Source organism: Pinus tabuliformis, chromosome J (genome assembly GCF_031772625.1).
Source record: "Pinus tabuliformis cultivar Carrire ecotype Pingquan chromosome J, CPIR1, whole genome shotgun sequence".
In the NCBI taxonomy this organism is placed as follows: Eukaryota; Viridiplantae; Streptophyta; class Pinopsida; order Pinales; family Pinaceae; genus Pinus; species Pinus tabuliformis.
Genome location: NC_142295.1, coordinates 762,957,998 through 762,980,451, shown reverse-complemented (window position 1 = coordinate 762,980,451; position 22,454 = coordinate 762,957,998). Strand labels below are relative to the sequence as shown.

Sequence of the window (22,454 nt, the reverse complement as noted above, 5' to 3'; positions counted from 1 at the left end):
GCCTTCTCTACCAAGGTTGCATAGACCATCTCCCCAGCTTGCTTATGGAGTTCAATCTGGTCCATGGGATGTATATCTCTAGCTAGGACCTCCACCCTTGTCTTTACAAAATCTGCAGTTGTCTCAGGCTGCGGCCCTTTGGGCTTAAAGTGGCTGAGGAGCAACTTTTCCTGCTGAATGTCATATACCGACATTAGCCTTTCTTGTTGGGCTGGTGTTGCATCAATGAATTGCTTGTAGACCTCAGCCCTTAGCAGCTCATTCTGAGCTTTTATTTGTTTGAAAGAAGCCTTAGTGCTTTTGGGCTTCTTGGTCTGCTGGGAAGAGGAGGACACCTCTAAGCCAAGTTGTAAACCTTGCTCCTGCTGAAAGGAGCTTGTTCCTGTGCACTGGCTGTCCTCCCTGTTTTTCCTTGAGCTGTCAAGGAATTCTTCAGTGATGTCTTCCACCTCTGGGGAGTCTAGCCTTTGCCTTTTGGCTTCTGTTTGCTGGGAGGATCCACTAAGAGGAGTGGACTCTTCTCTATCTCTTTTTGTACCCCTTTCCTCATGTGCTGGGGTCTGCAAAATTGGGGCAGTCAATGGCTCAGTTTGAGGTGGTGGTGTTTGCATTATTGGAGCTGCTGGCAGCCCAGTTTGTGGTAGGACAGTTTGCTCTTGCTGCTGTTCTATTTGCTGCCATGTTTGCTGCTCTGTTACAAGGGCAGGCTTTTCTTTCACTGCTTCTTCCTCTGCACCCATTATGCCTTTGCCTTTGTCTGTCGCCGGTGCTGATGTAGAGGGTGCCTGTGGTGCAGTCCTTGTGGCCGAGGTCCCTTCTCCTGCTGAGTGAGGCCGTTTGAGGGGTACCTGCTGCACAGAGTCTAGGTCAAAGGTCTTTTCAAGCTCCATCATATTCTTAAGCATTATTTCATCTTCAGTCAGCTTTTCAACTAAAGTACCCTGTAGCCATTCTTGCTGGTTGGCATATTTCTCAATATGTGAGTATTGACAATGCCTATAACCTAGGAGTCTGTATTTGGTTCTTCTTGCAGAGATGACGCCCTCAGGGTCATAAGGGACCCACCGGAAACTGTATGACAGTTTATATTTGTCCTTGAGGATGAGGTCAGCATCTTCCCATCCTTCCTTTTTATTCATGATGAATGGGCCCAACTGGTGTTTGAACTTGAGGTGAGCCTTCTTCCTGGAGCTGTGGAAATGGGTGAGGTCAGACTAAATCAATTGCCTATAATATTCCAAGGCAAATATCCTCATGGGCACATACTTTGGGAGTCTGAAAGGACAGAGCTCACAACCATAGATCCTGATGACTGTGTGTTCCTCATATAGGTACCAATCACCTATTTTACATTTCTTAGAGAGCTGCAGAGCCTTCTGTATCTCTGTTGACATTCTGGGAGGAGGGGACTTCATTAATAGGCAAGATACTGGATACACAAATTGATCAACAAACTCACAATAGGAATAGGGCGAGTTTGTGACATTGTGATAGACAGAGGTCCAGAAGATGACAGATCTTCTTTCCCCTCTATAATCCAGCTTTTTGATATAGCATGGAAAAGCTTCAGTCTGATAATACATGAAGAGATGATAAATATAGGCTGAGTACCTGAAGACACCCTTCCTGTCTACTTTGCTCAGCTGATCATGAATTTTATTAGCAATGAACTTGGCAAAGTTGTATTTGCGGGCAGGGGGTTGGCCTGGGCTGTAAACAGCCAGCAATACCAGCATGGTTTGATCCACATGCTCACTGGTGCTGTACCCCAGCACATAAGCAATCATGTCCAGGAGTAATCTGCCTACTTTAGTGAAGTGGACATCCAAGTAAGGAGGTGGCCCTGTAGGCTGGCTCTCAGGTCTCATGAATGTCCTGGTGACCCTCTGAATCTCCTCACTGGTCATTTTGGTACCAGTGTCCAGCAGATAGTTCATAGAGAATGGGAACAACAACTCTGTCTGGTCAAAATGCAGCATTTTGTTGATGGTCTCGGGATTGATGTAGAAAAGGACCCTCCCAGATGGGGTGCTGATTGCCCTGTGGTGCACATCATAGTTCCCAGCACATAGGCGAATGATTTCAGGAAACACATTCACAGAGGGGAGACAATAGTATGGCAGGTTTGACTCCCAGATGCCATATGTGTCATGACCCATCAGATAGTCCTCTCTCAGCTGTCTGAAGGTTTGCAGAAAATCTCTATTTCCCACATAGTCTTCAATAAGGTAGTCCTGGTCAGCAAGAGCTAAAGACTGCAGGTCTTTATTGGGTGGATTTAGTGGAGCAACACTGAGAGTTGTGGGTACAGGGGCAGCCATTGTATGGTTTGATTTGGAATGATATGAGTGCACTGGTTTGTAAAGCTTTTAAGAGCTTAAGTGTTAGGCCAACTATGGACTAAGTCTGAAATGCCTTTTATAGTGAAAACACAGGCTTGCTTCTGCAGTCTTGGTAGGTTCACAGAGATTGTGAATTGCTAGGGGTGACCTGCAGAGGGTGAGTGAGATTTACTTTGGTGGAAAAAATGTTGTTGGTCCACACCCGGCAAAAGGGAACAATGCCGGGCACCTTGAAGATAATTTCACAGTTTTGGCCCGCGAATTGCCTGTTTGAGTGCTGAATTTCTGGTTCTGAGGGTAAGCAGGTTGACTTGGCTCACTTTAGGTAGTAGGTGCAGAGTTTATATGGAATTCAATAGGTGTTTTAATGGCAATTTACAGAAAGATGGTATGCATGGGCCAAACAGAGGAATTACGGTGAATACCTGGATGAAACGCTTGAAAAGTCTGCAGGCCGAACTCTGGAGGTTGAATTGATGAATTTGAGCGGTTGGATTTTGAATTTGGAGGTCTGGAGGTGCTTTGGCAGCTGCAACGGCTATCTCTTCCTTTACGCGAAAATGACATAAAAACTGCCCAAAACATGACTTTAACGACAAAATTCGGAAAATATGGGTAATTGGCGCCTTTCCGCCGATGACGTCAGCATGACGTCATGGCGGGCCCGGGTACGGAGGATGACGTGGCTGCTGAGGTGTAGGCCAGGGTGGCAGGACACGGTGGCGGGTGGATAAGGTGGCAGGGCTACGTGGAGGATCATATGGCGCGGGGGCGGAGGAGGGCGCTACGTCATGCTGACGTAGTGATGACGTAAGGGAAGGCGGTAAAGGAACGGTGGTAAGCGGGTTCCCCGCACCACCTTTGGGCAAAGGCGGTATCGGGGAGGGGGGCTCCGAACAACCCCACCGCCTGCCACGCGTCCCTTGTACGGGGCGGAAAACCACTTTCCCCGGACGCTAAAGGTCAGCAGGTCGGGGAGTGAAAATTACCGCCCACCGTTAGATCTGGGCGGCGGAGATCTGACGGCTGGCGGGTCCTCCGACGGATCGTGCAGGTTGGGGGGTCCCGCTGGCCTATTAAAATATTAAATTAAATATTTTCGGGCAGAGAACCTTAGGGTTAGGGGTTTTTGCATGTGTTTTGGGGATTTTTGGGTTTTTCAAGAGTTTTATAAGGGAAAAGAGGTTTTTAGGAGTGGGTTTAGCAGGGGGAAAGGGGTTTTCTGTATCTTTTGAGCAGAGGGAAGGTGAGGGCTTAGGGGAAAGGTTGTTGCTCATAACCAGAGGTTAGAGCAGCCCCAAGACAGGGTTGACCACAGCCCCTGGTGGACTGAAGTCTCCCTAAACAACTTATTTAGCTATAGTGCCAAAGGGGGGGAATATTTATACCATGTTTGGGGTTTATACACCATGGTGTTATAATAGTAGGGAAAGGGCCATTTAGGGGATTTAGATAATAGAAGTTAGGGGTTAAGGTGAATGAGGAGTGATTTCATCAAGTGTATTTGAAAGTTACTTAGTTTAGGGAGTAGATCAAAATGAAAAGATTTTTAGATAAGAAATGTGGCTTTTAAAGGAACAAGAACCACAATAAAACCTCAGATCTTTTCATCAATCTCCATGGATGAAGGGATGTTAGTAATAAGAGTGAAAGGGGGAATTTGGGAAGTTAGACATGCTTCCTTTCTTTGCTGCAACCTGATGGAGAAGAGGAGCTTCTCAACCATTGATTTTTCTTTGTGGACATTTCAGCACACACTTATTTGCAAGGAATGATATTTCTGCAACCCCAACTGCCTACCCATCTACTTGCCTAGCATTTTTTGTTTCTTCTTGGAGGGTGCACTTGGATTTGCAGACCCTTATTTGCCTTTTCTTTTCTTTGGCTTTTTCCTATTGATTTTCTATCTACTGCTACCCTTATTTCTTCCAAGTTCCCAGATTATGCAGTTGGGAGCCTTACTTCTCTACCTAAGCTACTTGTATGCCAAGATTAAACAGTTTGGACAGACTTCTTTCTCTATTCTGCAACTGGAAATTTAAAACATGGCATGATCCAGATTAGGCTGTTGGACCATCCATCAAAATTTAGACAACATCAAGCTATATACACAGATTGTTTTCTCTTGGAAATATGTGATCTTTGCATGATCAAAGCAGAACATATTTGGAACTTTTCATTGTCAATCATGAAATATGAAACCTATTGGTATAGGTAGCTAACAGGAAGAAGTAGAAAGGAAAGAAGGCTTCAATGAACAAGAAGAAGAGACCACAACAGAAGCATGGGATGTCAGAGAGGCTACCAGAGCCATGAAGGACATGGACATTGACTAAGTTGCTCAGAGGATGAGCAACACTTTCAGTAGGGGGTGATGATGAGCCTCATCATTAGGTAATCATATGGGCCTTAATTAGCCTTAATTCACCTCCTAGCTCAGTAAAACCCAATATTCTCACAACTTATTGCATACTTTTGATTATATTTTGTTTATGAGATGAGTTAGAGTTGGATATTTTTCTTTGTGGTCTAGTGTGCATTTAATGCAGGAATAAAGGATAAAAGCAAGGGAAAATGCAGGAATAAAGGATAAAAGCGAGGAACAGTGGAAAAGACCTTGGTAAAAACTTGAATGGGACAAGGGAGAGGAATTATAGGAGGTAAATCCTCCTCATTTACTACCACTCCATTCGAATATTCCGCCATTAGCTTGAAGTGCAAACAACCAAATCATGAGGACTAGAAGATAGCCGAGCAAGTGAAAGTGACAGAAACCACTTTATCTTGAGTGGGGAGCTGAGCCTCCCTAATTTGAAGGAAGTAATTGGAGACTCTAGATGTATAAGTAGAGAGGCTTAGGACCTCAGTAGGGTTCGAATTTTTATTTGTAAAACTCTACTTTATTTCTGAGCTACAAAACTTGTGACAATTTGTTATGTAATCCATGGTTTTGATAATAAGAATGAGTTTCGTTTTGAGCCAGCACTGAGTTAACTCAGGGGGCTAAAGCTCTTAGGTTAGGGCCCAACCCAAGCAGCCAAAGATCCTCTTTATTGTACATGTATGTTAGCATAGATTCTTGGTTTTCTGTTCATTTGCTTAAGTAGTTGCATTTCCATTACAGCAATATAGCATAGATTATTCATGGTTTAACTGTTCATTTGCTTAAGTAGTTACATTTCCATTACAGTAATATAACGTAGATGATTCATGGTTTAACTATTCATTTTCTTATAATTTAAATTTCAAAATTCAAAATTCAAATTTCAAAATTCAAAATTCAAATTTCAATATCCATATGAAAAAGCCACACAAGAAAATATAAGATACACAAAAGATAGGAAAAAAAAAACTTTAAAAATTACCATGAGACCACAAAAATATCTTAGTCACTAAAATTTCATTATTAAAAAATAGAACCAACTGAAATGATAATAAAGCCTCAAACTAATAATGTTAATAAATTTTACCCACCAAAAAAACCAAATGATAACCTTAAAATGATCCAATTATATATGTTACCATCATAAAGGTGTATGCAAACGAACTTCCCCTCAAATTCCTTCACATTTCATTCGTGACATTTTTTCTTCTTGAAAGCAAAGTCAACATATGTCATCAAATTTAAATATGACTTACTGATTATGACTCACACAGAATCACGTATAAATGTAGAATAACATACCATTTGAACTCATACTCATATGTTCTAATTCATTCTAATATTTGTTAACGAATTATGTAAAGATAAAAATTGAGATATGTTAATATATTTATAAATATAAAAATATTTATGAATATAAAAATATTAATAAATAAAAATTGAGATAGGTCAATATATTTTATGATGTAATTGAGATATGTTAATATATTTATAAATAAAAAAATATTAATAAATAAAACCTGTGATAGGTCAATATATTTATAAACATCGTAAAATATATTGATGTGTTTATAAAATATTGATAGAAATTATATAAATAATTAAGTCAAGAGGTGTTTTAGAATGTAGTTAGGAAGATATTTCCACATTAAACTATATTATATAAAATAAAATGATATTATATAAAATAATATATTATCACATTAAATTATACTATATAAAATAAGACATTGTTATATTAAATTATAGGTATAAAATAATTAAATCATGACGTGTTTTACAATTTCAACGCAGATATAGGCACAGTCATATTGATCTTTGTTATTTGCTCTATCTATGAATTTCCCAAGGGCATTTCTGATGTGTTTCAACGAGTCCCAGTTCCAGTAATGGACTAGGAGATTAGGGAGTCTGACCCAAATAGGGACAGCCGTGGGAACGTCGACTGCAGGGTCGAAGTCTGGCGTCCATCTATTGAGGTAAAGGCCTTTGGGGCCCATGCAGTAGGGGCCGTTCTGAAAAATCATGTCCTTGTCTTCCTTTGATGTGAATTCAAAGAGGAAAAACCCTCGTCCTAAAAAGTAAGAGGTGACACTGCTCTTGATCAGGGGAGCCCAGTTCCTGTTAACCCAGGTCTCAGTGGTCTTAGGAGAAGGCCATAGACCGGTGAACTGTCCAACGAGAGCCCACTCAGCTAAGGAAAGGGCGACTTGGATCGAGGTCTCTGGCGGTAGGGAGATTTCAAGGATGTCTTCCAACCTTTTGACAAACTTGGCTACTTCGCTCTTCTTCTTTTGCAGCAAGCTAGCCAAGAGCCGAGAGAAAGCTTTGGCAGATGAAGGCGGGCCTGCCTGGGGCAAGCTCGGGACCTCCATGAGGGCAAACCTGGCTTAATCGTCCTTCCCAGCAGAAGATGTGTGCTCTGAACCACAGAAACTCAAAAAGGAACACAGAGAAGGAGGGCAGAGGGCCCAAAGCCACGGGCCATAGAGCAGCAAGGGCGCAAAGGCACCGAGGCGTAGCTAGGGTTTCATGGCTACTCCAGAGCTCAGTCGTTGTTTTTCAACATCATCATCTACTCTGAAACATATGTTATATGCATGAATATGTAAACATATTTTTATCTAATAAAAAGTTGTTCATTTTTTATCTAATAAACATGTAAACATCTTTTTATTTTCTAAAAGAAGAGAAAAAACAACCGGAATGAATTATGTTGTTATGCAATACTAAACAATGAAATTAATTGTATAAATAGAGTTTTAACCACTCCCACAATTTGAGATAAAGTAAATTAACATCTCAAAAAAACAATCAAACAATGGATTGAAATTTTGGTTCCACTTAAGTAGCCCAAGTGAAATTTCAAAGGGTTTTCAATTAATTAAGATGAATGACATAAGCTAATTTAAACCAGTAATATGGAATTTGGAATCAGTTAAGTAATATTAACTACAATAATTTAAAGAAAAATTGAATGGCATAAACCAGCAATCTGGAATTTGGAATCAATTAAATAATACTAACTACAATAATTGAAAGAAAATTTGAATGGCATAAGCCAACTTAAACCAACGATCTTAAATAAAATTGAGTGCATAAATTAAAAAACCAACTATCTTAAATTTGGAAAAGTCAAATAATAATAACTATAAAAAATTTGAAAAAAAAAATCATAAATTATAATTTAAATTCTAAAATTCAAATTTCAATTTTCAAATTACCATAAGAACACAAAAATATCTTAGTCACTAAAATTTCATTATTAAAAACTAGAACCAACTGAAACGATAATAAAACCTCAAACTAATAATGTTAATAAATTTTACCCACAAAAAAAACCAAATGTAACCTTAAAATGATCCAATTATATATGTTACAATCATAAAGGTGTATGCAAACGAACTTCCCCTCAATTCCTTCACATTTCATTCGTGACATTTTTTCTTCTTGAAAGCAAAGTCAACATATGTCATCAAATTTAAATATGACGTATTGAAATTTGATTATGACTCACACAGAATCACGTATAAATGTAGAATAACATATCATTTGAACTCGTACTCATATGTTCTAATTCATTCTAATATTTGTTAACGAATTATGTAAAGATAAAAATTGAGATAGGTTAATATATTTATAAATATAAAAATATTAATAAATAAAAATTGAGATACGTCGATATATTTATAAACAATATATTTATAAAATAGTGATAGAAATTATATAAAATAATTAACTCAAGAAGTGTTTAACAATTTAGTTGAAAAGATATTTCCACATTAAATTATATTATATAAAATAAGATATTATCACATTAAATTATATTATAAAATAAGACATTATCACATTAAATTATATTGTATAAAATAAGATAGTGCATTAAATTATATTGTATAAAATGGTGTTTTACAATTAGGAAAATATTTTACATTAAATTATATTATATAAAATAAAACATTATCACATTAAATTATATTATATAAAATAAAATATTGTTACATTAAATTATATGGTATAAAATGGTGTTTTACAATTTACTTAGGAAGATATTTCACATTAAATTATATTATATAAAATAAGACATTATCACATTAAGTTATATTATATAAAATAAAATATAATATTGTTACATTAAATTATATTGTATAAAATGGTGTTTTACAATTTAGTTAGGAAGATATTTCACATTAAATTATATTATATAAAATAAGACATTATCACACTAAATTATATTATATAAAACAAGTGCTGCATGCAGCCGGTAGTCCCTGCCTATATAACCGAAAAATTAGCAAGTTATCTGAAAAGAAATTCTCGTGGGGTTGGGGTTGACCCAGTGTGTATTATAGTTGTTGCAAGTGTGTGACAATTGTTGCCACTCATATTTAGTTATAACATTAAAAACACGTTAAAAATAATATTATTAATATTATATAATATTTATAATTAAAATTAACCAATATATATATATATATATATATATATATATATATATATATATATATATCTATATATATATATATATATATATATTCATTTTAGTTTTTTATTATAATATAAAATATTTTTGTTTTATTTTATTTAAAAAAATAAGTATTTCAATTAGAAATTGAACACATAAAATTTTACATTTCCCTAATATTATGAAAGTCTCATATCAACGACAATTTTCAAAAAAGCTATTTGGGGTTCTTGTTTACATTATTTTCTTATACACATTATTAAATAGATATGTTGACATACTTTATAATAATTTCAAAAATCAAAATATTATTATGATTTATGTTTTATTATTTATATTAATTTTAATTTAATTATAAAACTTCTAGCATTTTTAAACTGTAATTGACTTTGTTAAATAAATATGAGTAAAATCAAGGATTTCACTTAGCTTATGCTCATCGTATTTTCGAAACCTTTCAAAATTTACAATACAAAATCAAGTTGACTTTGTTAAATAAATACGAGTAAAATCAAGGATTTCACTTAACTTATGCTCATCGTATTTTCGAAACCTTTCAAAATTTACAATACAAAATCAAGTTCCACCAACTACGTGACAATACAAAATCAAGTTACAAAATCAAGTTCCACCAACTACGTGTAATTGTGATTGGTGTCGTTGTCCAATATTGTTGCCTGGTTGAAATCACATTTTATTGAGTTAATAGTAAGAAAATTGGTGATAACATGTGTAGCAGGAACCCTATGAATGAGGGAATGTCTAACAAAAGCACGATATCGACATGTGAGCTTAGCTAAGCATGTGTGTCTGCGGCCCGTGTCATGGTGATCCGATAAGATTGGAATGTCTGCAACTGGAGGAGTAATATCTTACCTGTGTTAGAAGGGCATCAAGAAAAACCAAACACATAGTTAGTATGTCAGAAGACCACAAGATGAAACTAGCCCGTGTCATGGTGATCCGATAAGATTGGAATGTCTGCAACTGGAGGAGTAATATCTTACCTGTGTTAGAAGGGCATCAAGAAAAACCAAACACATAGTTAGTATGTCAGAAGACCACAAGATGAAACTAATCCTGTCATTGCTTCCTTTTTCAGCATGGTTCGTGTTTATGTTTGGTTGGATTGCGAGCTGACCGCTGGGCTCGGCACACAACCAACTTACTCATAGTAAAGCAATCTGCTTGGCCAAAACGTTGTGCAGTAAGGAAAACAAATTCACTAGCTACCCTAACTACCCCAAGAGAAACGTCCTCATGCTTCTATATTTTATCGGTTTGATGGCCGAATATTTGGGGAATATCTTATCGTTTGATCATCTAATATTTGGGGAATATTTTATCCGTTTGATTGCCTAATATTTGGTAAATATCTTATCTATGTGATTGCCTAATATTTAGAGAATATCTTATAGATTTAAAGAATTATCACTTAACAAGCTTAACAAGTGAACAAAGTAATTTTGTTTGGCAAGTTTATTTTTAATATGGTAATTTTGTTTGGCAAGTTTATTTTTAATATGGTTTTTAATAATTAATTTTGTATTTTTGTGATATAATTTGGCTAGTATATTTATCTAATACAGGTTCTTTACCACTCTAATTTTCAAATATTTAATATATATTTTTCTAAACTCATGTATAAATCTAAAGATTTAAATTTAAATAATCCATTACATACGAGTCAGTAGTAAGAGACACAATAGATATTCATCTTCGGATTGATATATAGGTAACATGCATGAAATCATATTTTCCCATCCTTATTATTGGATACAGTTAAGGGAGTTGCTAATGATGATCTCAATAAGTGATGTTCGGACTTCCACTCCACTCTCCCCTCAAATAGGCCAGTGAATCTGAGAGAGACTCTTGCTATACCCTTATAAGGCTATAAAGGTACAGAGAAGGGATGGGACTCTCATAAGGCGACCATAACTCGTAAGGGGACGACCCGAACTCGTAAGGCGACCAAACCAAATTAAGTACCCCACCCAGGTTGGTAGTCCACCCAATTTGAGAATGTAATAAAGCGGTGAACAAATGCGTTCTGGCAGCAGTTAAGAGAAAGGAAGTAGGGCATCCAATCTAGTATACATGCCTGCTACACCTGATGGCTCATTTTGTTTTTGATCACAAATATGATCCCGCTTGTTCCTTCATATATAGGGGAAAAGCAAATCTAAAATACTATATAGAGGGGCAAGTGAAGCCAACTACTTAAGCCAGGTACTAAATTTCAATCCATGCTTGAAATATTCCATTACGTCGCTTATGAAGAAGTCCAGCCCTCATATCGCTGAGATCTCCTTTTTGACAAGATAGATTAGATCATCCTGCGCCACCTCTTCCTTAGGCAAGCCAATATACCTTATTTCTTTCTATTTACGGATCGCAATAGGGAGGGTTTCTCCATTAAGCCAGAAACTAATAACCTACAGATATCAACTAATGCACGCTCATATCGTTATCGCTCATATAGCATCCCGACCGAATAAAGGAGCGTAACTCCCTCATTCCCGAAATGAGAAAAAGTTGCTCGGGGAGGCATACGAATAGAGGTTGCTCGTGGCCAAGGAAATAAGTCTCTGGCCCTGGCCCTTATCCTTATTACTTATGATGCTATTCTATACTTCTTTATTGGCCTTGGCTTTCTTTTTATCATCTGGGCTTATCTTTACCGCCGACATTATACGAGATCAGGAGTAACGAGAAGGCCAGCAATGGCCGAAGGATCCTAGCCTTAAAGGAGTGGGAAAATATCGTCAAACAACGTTCTAAACCCAAAAATTAGGCGGCTTGACGAAGTGAAACAAATAGGACGAAAGATGGAACGAAACACTAGGCGGCTCAACATGTGGTGAAAAATAGATCAACGAGTATTGTTAAACAAATGTGCGGGAATATAAATACTGTTAATTTTATTACTAGTCTAACCTGCTTACTCATACGTTCCGTAATATACATAGCTCTAAAAAGTTCTGATATCTGAGAACAGTAATCCCAAGCATAACACCAAAATTTACAAGACCGTTGGAAATTATAATTACGTTAACCATATATGGGAAAACCCTTAACATAACAAACAAAGGAAATTACTCCGATCACCCACATATATTCGATTTTATAAAATTAGAATTCAACCTGTGAATTTCGTCATGACGGCGATCTTCAAATATAAAGTCCTCCTGAAGTGTGATATTCTCGCGGTCGGCTGCACAATTATCCAGGGATGACTTTCTTGAACAAATTAAACTTCAATGATGAATATTCGATGGTAAAATTGGGAAAATTTTACCCTGAAACATCGGTATTTCTTGGGACTCATTCTGTGCAGGCGGAATCAGAAAGAACTCATCCTGCAGAATCATTTAATTTTACTTTGAGATTTCTGCAATTTATTTTTTAAGTAATTACACAAATAGGTAGTTACCATAATTAAAACAGAAAACTCACACAACTTCATTAATAATTTGCTCAATTACATCACACTTATATAGGAAACTCACAACTAATTCTGGCAACCAATTCCTAACTAATTCATAACTAATTTTGTTCAACCAATTCACAACTAATTCTATTTCTGCATTATTCTCACATCCTCCCTTAATGGAGAAATGGATTTTCTACAATACCTAACTGACTTCTAAAAACTTCAAATTTGATTTTACCAAGGGGCTTAGTAAATATATCAGCCACATTATCCTTGGTGTTACAAAATATCAATCCAATTTCTTTTGACTCAATTTTCTCACGTACAAAGTGGTACTGTAACTCAACATGTTTTGTTCTAGCATGGTAAACTGGATTATGTGCTAATTTGATAGCACTCTGATTATCACAATTGATACATGTTGCACCACTTTGCGCTTCTTCAAGATCTGCAAGAATTCTCCGCAACCAAATAGCTTCACAGGTGGCATTGGTCAAAGCTTTGTACTCTGATTCTGTTGATGATAAAGAAACAGTTGGCTGTTTCTTACTACTCCAAGATACGACCCCTGATCCAATATGAAATGCATAGCCAGAGGTAGATCGTCTGTCATCTGGATTTCCTGCCCAATCTGAATCAGAAAAACCTGTCAGTGCAACATCAGATACATCAGTATACATAATACCAAGATTCACTGTTCCCTTTAAGTATCGGAGAACTTTCTTTGCAGCATTCCAGTGATTTCCTGAAGGATTAGCCATGAATTGACTAAGGATACTGACTGAGTATGCAATGTCTGGCCTGGTAGTGGTGAGATAGTTCAAACTTCCCACTAACTGACGATATAATGTTCCATCTGCCTCTTTCGAACCATCTTCTTTGTACAACTTTGCATTCTGTTCTAAGGGAGTTGACATAGCTTTACAATCTGTCATATTGAACTTTTTAAGAATCTCCTTTGTATATTTGCTTTGAGTGATCAATGTTTTACCAGTTTCTCTCCATACCTCAATGCCTAAACCCAAATCTTTCATTTCAAAATCCTGTGACAACTGAACTTTAATTTCTTCAATTAACTTGTGAGCACTGCCTGTTATAATGAGATCATCCACATACAAAGATATTAAAGCAACATTTCCTTTTTCATCTTTCTTAACATACAAGTTAGGATCATTTTTGCTTTTCACAAATCCATTCTGAAGAAAGAAGGTATCAATCTTTACATACCATGATCTTGGTGCCTGTTTCAAACCATACAATGCCTTTCTTAACCTGCAAACCAGATGCTCCTGTCCCTGTTTGACAAACCCTTCAGGTTGAACCAAATAAACTTCTTCCTGTAAATCACCATTTAGAAAAGCAGATTTGACATCCATTTGATGTATATTCCAATTATGTTTTGTGGCTAAGGCAATCAGTAATCTAATTGTATTCAACTTAGCTACTGGTGCAAAAGTGTCTTCATAATCAATTCCCTCCTGTTGAGCATATCCTTTTGCTACTAATCTTGCCTTAAATTTATCAATTGTACCATCTGCTTTAAATTTTGTTTTGTACAACCATTTGCTTCCAATTGGAACTTTATTTTCAGGAAGTTCCACTAATTCCCATGTTTGATTTTTCATAATAGAAGCATACTCATCATTCATAGCATTAATCCATGGTTCATGTTGTTTAGCCTGCTCATAATCAATTGGTTCTTCAACATTCATTATATTAGACATTAAGGCATAGTCTTTATACCTTTCAGGAAGCCGAGTCTGTCGGGACGACCTTCTTGGTGTGGGTGTTCCATCCATGATTCGTTGGCTTTGAGGTGTATCACCTCCTTGTGATGACTCACTGCTGCTAGATGTGCTCATACTGCTGCTATCATCCTGATCCTGTACCTGTATCTGGACCTGTTCCTGTTCCTGCTTAATCAAAGTATCAAGCTTGAGATGTGCATCATTAGAAATAGGCCATGTATCATTCTTTGTGTTACTTTTATCAGTCTGCTCATGAAACAATACATCACGACTTGCAAATAGTTTATGGGAACTTGAATCATACAATTTATAGGCTTTCTGATCCGTACAATATCCAATGAAAACACACTTGATGGACTTGGCATCAAGTTTGCTTCTGTTAGCCTTAGGAATATGAGCAAAAGCAGTACATCCAAAGACTTTGAAATGACTCACATCAGGTTTATAACCATAAAGAACCTCAAAAGGAGTTTGAAAAACTAATTTCTTAGTGGGACATCGATTCTTCAGATAAACAGCAGTGTTAATGGCTTCTGCCCAGAAACCATTAGAGATGTTCTTACCTTGCAGCATACTACGAGCAGATTCCACCAAGGTTCTATTCCATCGCTCTGCAACACCATTTTGCTGAGGGGTATGTGGCACTGTGAACTGTTGTTGAATTCCATTAGATTTACAATAGGTGTTAAATGCTTTTGATTTATATTCACCCCCTTGATCAGATCTGAGTATTTTGATGCACTTTCCTGTTTGTTTTTCAACCATATTTCGAAACTCTTTAAAATACTCAAATATGTCACTTTTCCTTCTAATGAAATAGACCCAGGTATATCTAGATCTATCATCAATAAAAATAACAAAGTATGAAGCACCACCAAGAGACCTAGTTTGCATAGGTCCACATACATCAGTGTGAATTAATTCAAGTATATCATACTTTCGTTTCTCAGTATGAACAGGAAACTCTTCTCTATGCTGCTTACCAAGTGCACAAGCTTCACATGGTAAATGTTCACACTTCATAACAGGAAGACCTTCAACCATTGATTTCCTTTGTAACAACGATAAATCATTGTAATTGAGGTGCCCATACCTGTGATGCCATAATTCTGCTGTCGATGTCTCTTGAGATGTCAATGCAACATGGCGCTTGACTGTCACATCCAATCTGTACAATCCTCCAACCCTGGTACCTGTAGAAACAACCTTGTAGTGGTCCTGAACATCTTTCACTATACACCCCAATTTACCAAATTCTACTTTTAAATTATTATCAGTGATAGTGGAAACAGATAGCAAATTCTTTTTGAGAGCAGGTACATACATCACATTATGAATCTGGCGCATTTGTCCATTAGGTAAGTACACATTTATTATGCCATAGCCTTGAACTTTAAGTGACCTATCATCTCCTAGGTAAATGTGTGTACCATCAGATTTCTCATAATATTTATCATACCATTCTTTATTACAAGTCATGTGTGCCGATGCACCAGAATCTATAAACCAAGCATTCTCATCATCAGTTTCAGCAGACAATGCAGCATCAGAAAGAAATAACTTAAGATTTTTAAATCCATCATTCACTGAGGTGTCTTTGTTTGTGTAATTTCCATTATGCCTGCTATGTCTTTGATTTGATTCATTATTCTTTCTCCTATAGCAATCTTTTGCCAGATGTCCAGGTTTTCCACAATAATGACATTCAATGTTCCTTTTAACATAAGAATTAGGAGGTGCCATACCTTTCTGCTTTGCTTGAAAACGGCCTCTGTTTCTGTCCCATGGTCTCCCTCGGAATGGTTTTTGGCCTCTTGCAGTCAAAGCCAAATCAGAACCATTTGACTCCAGTTCAAAAGTTTTCATGTGCTCTTCTTCTTGAAGAAAAATTCCAGCCAATTCTTCAAATGTAGGAGGTGTCGGTCTAGCGGAGAGAGCTGAAATAAAGACTTTTTGCTCAATTACATCACACTTATATAGGAAACTCACAACTAATTCTGGCAACCAATTCCTAACTAATTCATAACTAATTCTGTTCAACCAATTCACAACTAATTCTATTTCTGCATTATTCTCACAACCATGAAGATGCGGGGTTCATGATTCGGCGTTCTTGGCTGCAACATGAGCTGTTCCATTTGGTCGGATTCTTGAAAGCCGTAGGTTATGGTTATAGCTTCGAATCTGGCCGAGAGAGGAAGTTTCATTCTTAATGACAAAAGGTGATTCAGTTATAATCAAAATTTTGTGAAAGAAATCCGTAGGCACATCGTACCTGGCCTGCGATTTCCCTCGGGGTAGAACGGTGGTATCAGTTGCTGGCGGAGCAATCCTTGTCATATGATTTATCTGAGTCTGTTTGATATCAAAAGATACATAAATTATGTTGAAGGATTTATCAAAAATTCACTTCAAACTGGTAATAAGGTTGTAGATCCTAGGTTCAGTAATGATTTAGCAAAAGATTTGTAAAGTTCAACTAAAAGCAAGTTCAAAAACGTCCAGAATTGCGGAGGTCTGTGCATATATTGACGTAGGACGGGTTCTAGATGAGATCTATACCATGAACCTGTTAGCATCATCTGCAAACAGAAAAATAATATTATAGTACGGGCTTTGAGTATGACAAGTCAGATTTAGATACAGTCTCATAAGATTGTTCAGAAATGTAAAATGGTGAGCATGCATTACCAAAAAGAAACTGAACCTTCCTATTAAAGATATTTACGACTCCTCCTGCACATGATTTCAGCAAACCTATTTATAGAAACTTGAACAATTGTAAACTGGAATATAATTGTATAAAATTACTATATCTCGTTCATTCACCCATCAATATTCCCAGGAGTCTTAGTGACAGTGGCATCGCTGGATTCAGAACTTGTTCGCTGTATAAAACAACAAAACAGACTTCATAAATCTAATCTAAGACCGGGCATTCAAATAATGAATGTAATGAGAGTAATAAGTTAAATCTATACCAGATTTCAATTATGTCGATTCTGTCGACATTGCGTCTCTTGATCTTTGAGTGAAGAGTCGCAGCAATCCTTGCAAAAAACCTTTAAGTTAACAATTACAGTCTGTTATGGAGCGAAAAGCATTGTACCTTAATTATATCCTTTCAAATTACTAGATCCGTGCTTTATACATTACTGAATGTCGAAAGAATAGAAGCAGTCCAATCCTTTTAAAGAAAGGCAGAGGTACCACGCCGCAGTAAGATTATACCATATTTGGCCCAGAGGAGCCTTTTTGGACAGCAATTGATAGGAATAAAACATGTTTTTCTTCAAGAATGCCTGAATATTCACTAGAATATGTAGAATAAATCTGGAACAAAGTCCAGTCCTGAAAATCAAAATCAAATCAATTTGTGACGAATTTAGACTTGACTCTTTAAAACATTTTCTTTAAATCTCGTGAGATTATTTTTTTTTCAAGCGAAAAAAACAACAGGTCTTTCATTAATTAAAAGACTGTTAAACATTCCAGAGGATCATAAAACAGCTAACTGTTACAGGCATAGCATCCAGCAAAAATGCATAAAAAGTATCTGACTTTCTTGTGAGCCAAGGATCTATCTATATAGGAATTCCTACTATATTTAAAATTCCCAGTAATACTTTGAAGTTTTCTGTGATGTGCTTTATTACTTGTACTGTGATAGGCTTGGTGTGCTTAGCTATGTAACGGACTGAGGAGACGCACGAATAGGATGGAATGGCGTGGAGGCTGCGATCTTATATTTATGCCCATAGTCTGTTGTTTATTCTCTGCTTCTCTTTGAGTTGTACCCTGTCTACGAAAACGAAAATTTAATAATGCGGTACAATTACAGTATAAGAACTTAAGAGCGAGCCGTGCTTCGGTATAAAGCCGGCAACCAACCCGAACAGCTAAGCTACCAAAACAACTAAAATACTTATGACATTAAACAAGATCGAAGGAAAACTCTTCAATTGGCAAACTGCCGGAGGATTTCATGGCAGAACCAACCTAAGGACAGAAGATGAATTTCCCTGTTAACAACCCACCCATCTGAATCCGCACTTTTGGAAAAACGCATGACAAACTGCAATGGCAAGTTAGAAGTTAAAGCCATTTGAGATTCTTAAACAATATTAAACCGGAAGAAAAACCCAATGCTACAAGCCCCTTCTTACCTGTGAAGGAGCCGCACCGGACAAGGGAGAATCGAATACCTGGAAGAACCATGCAAAAGTTAGTGCCTGTGCATCTACTCAGGCTGGGAGAAACAGAGGAATACCCATTTCGAAACTCTGAAAAAACCCTTACCTCTGCGGGAGGGCCATCCTCTTATCGCTGTGACTCTGCTGGAGGAAACAAGGTAGTAGTTGGAGAACATGGCTGCAAACAAAGACAAATAGACAAATAGATTAGAGGTATTCGTTCAGGCGATGAATCAAACCTGAAGGTAGAGTGTTGACAGTGTATTCCCTTGACACCAATGGAACGTACTTCTATCTCTAATCGGAATTGAACAGACTGGAGCTATAACTCATAGACATCCACTATTTACCTCATAGGGTTGGGTTAGTTCATGATATTATACACAATCCGCTGCAAGCCACAGTTGCACACCTTTATCAATGTGGCTACATGCAAAAACACACCTGGCCTCAAACCTGCAATGTGCCTACATGCAAAAACACACCTGGCCTCAAACCTGCATGCAGAAGCGCAGTTGTCCTCAAAATAAAACCTAGGATATGATCTTCAAAAAATTATATAACGAGTTTAAAGGTCGATCTTAGGTTAAAACGACGAAGTAAATGCATTGATCATTTAAATCTAAAACGACGTTGCAAAATAAAACTTAGTATACGATCTTCAAAATTTTATATAACGAATTTAAAGCTCGAACTTAGGGTAAAATGGCAAAGTATCACTTCAATCTACAAAAAACATGGTCAACTAATAGATTAATGGGCGGTCAACGATCTATAAAATAATTAAGTCAAGAAGTGTTTTACAATTTACAATTTAGTTGGGAAGACATTTTCATATTAAATAAAACAAAATTAAAATATGTATTTAAAAACTAAAAAAACATTTAAATTAACATTAAAAAAATATGAATAAATTTTAAAGTAAATTTAGTTTTATATTAATTAATCAATTTACATTAAAAAAAAGTGTGACACCGTAAGGTGATTGTAAGGTGAACTTAGTAAATTATGAAAACAATAATGTTGAACCTGGAATAAATTTAATTATTAGGGAATTATTCTTTTCCTATGTTGAGTTTAGAATTTACAGATAAGATTCGAGTAATTCTTATTTACTAGTGAGTTAACAGTTAAGGGCAATTGTGCCTCCCTTTTATCTCCCAAGAATGGAAGGACTCAGGGGAAGAGAGAGAAGGGAGAGGAAACATAATTGGGCAGGAGGTTGCCTAAGGAGTAATCCTGACCTAGACTAGAGCCAGTGGAAACTCTAGATCTCAGACTTGGTTTGTAGATAAAGAAGAAATTCTAGGCGAAGCTAAAAAGAATCTTGATGCTAGTGAATTGTGAATTGCTCCTTAAGATAATTGTTCTGGAATTAAGAAGCACGGGAGGAGGAACTGGACATGATAGTCAATTCCTCATTGGACAGGTGGAGAGGTCTTGCTTGTAAATTTGAGATCTTGGCTAATAGATAAGTGTCTGAATGAACTTAAATATTTCCTTTAATAGAATAATGTTAAGACAATAATTTGAGTAGTGATGTACATGATTAGCTCAGTATCAACAATATATATGAATGCGATGTATGTGTGAAACCAAAAGGGCGTCCATATCTATGTATTAATGATAGAACTGTTAAACATAGAACAACTTGAAGAAATTTGGTAGTAAATGATTGTATGAGTTATGATTCGACTCTATAAAGAGAGTTAATCAACATTTCTATTAGAAAAATAATTTATTTAGAATCTATACATTGAAAAGAACTCACTATTAATTCAAGATTTCCTTTCGGTATTCATGCACCAAGAAACCCTATGTCAGATTAATAAGTTATACTCAAAGGTGAAAATAAGAAGAATTGTTTTAAATAATTTAACTGTTTTAAAGAACTACAGAGTCCTGGAAAGGAAAATAACTTAATAAACACATTAATTCAAGACAGAGAAGTAATGTACAGGGCTCCATCATATTTAATTAATCCATATAAGGAATTTGATAACAAACCATCAGAATGACACCAAAATTTCCGCAGCAACAAAGAATAATTTAACTTGAAGAAGAAAATATTGGAATTGGGATTTCCATATTTACCCTTCAAGCTAGTCACAGAAAGACAACTGAGAGGTGGTTATCATTCTGGGTTTACAGGATGGGGTAAGCTGTAACGTATAGGTCCCAGAATGGGTTGTAACAAGATAAACAATTAATCTATTTACGAACCTGATGAAAAGGGACTTGAATAAACAAATAGACTTGAATAAACAAATAGAAAGGCAGTCTATCGCCAACCATAATAATAGCCATGCAAACCCATAAACGAGAAGAAAAAAATGTGTATAATCAGTTTCCATAATAAAAACTGGAAAGAAACTGCATTACAAACCGTATAAGTGTCAATAAGTGTTCAAAGTAAAATCCCCTTCTGGGTATGGTAAAAACCATGTAAGGGTTACATATTATCAAAACCCAGTGAATAATCACAACCGAGTTATAAGTTATTGTTTAAAGCACAAACTCATGGAACCCAAGCCTTGTTGGCTAAACAACAAAAAAATTATGATAACAGAATTTACTGTAACCAAAATGAAGCTAGAGACCAGGAACCCCAGAAGGGTACTATAATAAATAATCATAGTTAAATACATTTTCTTAAGGTAAACCCTTAACCAAGTTCAAGAAGTAATATGCTACAAAACCCTTGATAGGGAAGAAACCACTCAATGTGCGACACTCAACGTGGGTGTCAAATTTGGTCCCTTTAAGGAGGAAGTTTGGGGAGATCTGCCTATGTCTAGATTTCTAGAATCTCAACCATGCCTCAGACAAAGAAAACTACCCCGTGTTGTCCATGGAATAAATATTACAAATAGTATCGGGGTCTGATATTTTTTCTTGATTAGATGGATATTCTATATATAATCAAGTTCTAGTTTCAGAGCCTGACAGACTCAAAACCATGTTCAGAATGAAGTGGGGGATGTTCACATTCCGACGAATTCCATTTGGGCTAATCAATGTTGGGAAAACATTCCAATGTGCTATGGAAATTGATTTCTATGAACTCATTGGGCAAAGCATAGTGGTCTATCTTGATGATGTAACAGTGTTCTCCAAATAGAGGTCAGACCACCTACACCACTTGAATAATATTTTTGAGTAATTTCGCAAGTACGGGATATTCTTAAATCCCAATAAAAGTATCTTTATATTGTCCGAGGGTAATCTCCTGGGCCACATCATTTCTAAGGGTGGGATTAAGGTAGACCCGGATAGGGTCAGGAAAATCACACAGATTCCCTTCCCAGTGAATAAGAAATCCATGTAGTCTTTCTTGGGGAAAATCAACTTCCTCCACAAGTTCATCTCCGACTATGTGCAGATTGTCAAACCAATATAGGAGATGGTGAAGAAGAACACAATCTACAAATTGGATAAAAGGGAAAAGGACATGTTTTCCTGTATCAAGCAAGCTGTAGTAGAAGAACCACATTGTACAGCCTAGACTTTAGTAAATATTTATTGCTTTACACTTTTTCTTTTGATACCTCTCTTGTTGTTGTACCATGCAGAAAGATGAATTGAACAATGAGTGGCCTATCTCCTTCACGAGCGTAAGTCTACAAGGACCAAAGCTTAACTACCCCGTTGTGGAAAAATAGGCTTCTGCAGTATACAAGGAGGTAAATCATTTTAGGCCCTATCTATTGAATAACCATTGTGTTATCTTTGTCTCATACCCAACAGTCAGATCAATGCTTGTTCAACAAGATCTGGGTGAAAGGAGAGTGAATTGAATGACCGAGTTAGAAGAGTATGATCTAGAAATCAGGCTAGCTCACACCATTAAGGGCCATAGTCTTTTCTAATTAGCAGTAAAAGAAGTA

General features: G+C 36.5%; 1 long non-coding RNA gene across 1 annotated transcript; it reads right to left on the bottom strand.

Moving 5' to 3' along the window:
* Positions 1–18,373: 18,373 nt before the first annotated feature.
* LOC149228956 (uncharacterized) lies at positions 18,374–18,746 on the bottom strand. The gene is made up of 3 exons (XR_016247259.1): positions 18,674–18,746; positions 18,541–18,579; positions 18,374–18,449 (listed from the first exon to the last, which is right to left on the bottom strand). It is a non-coding gene; the product is annotated as an uncharacterized LOC149228956 (long non-coding RNA).
* Positions 18,747–22,454: the final 3,708 nt, after the last annotated feature.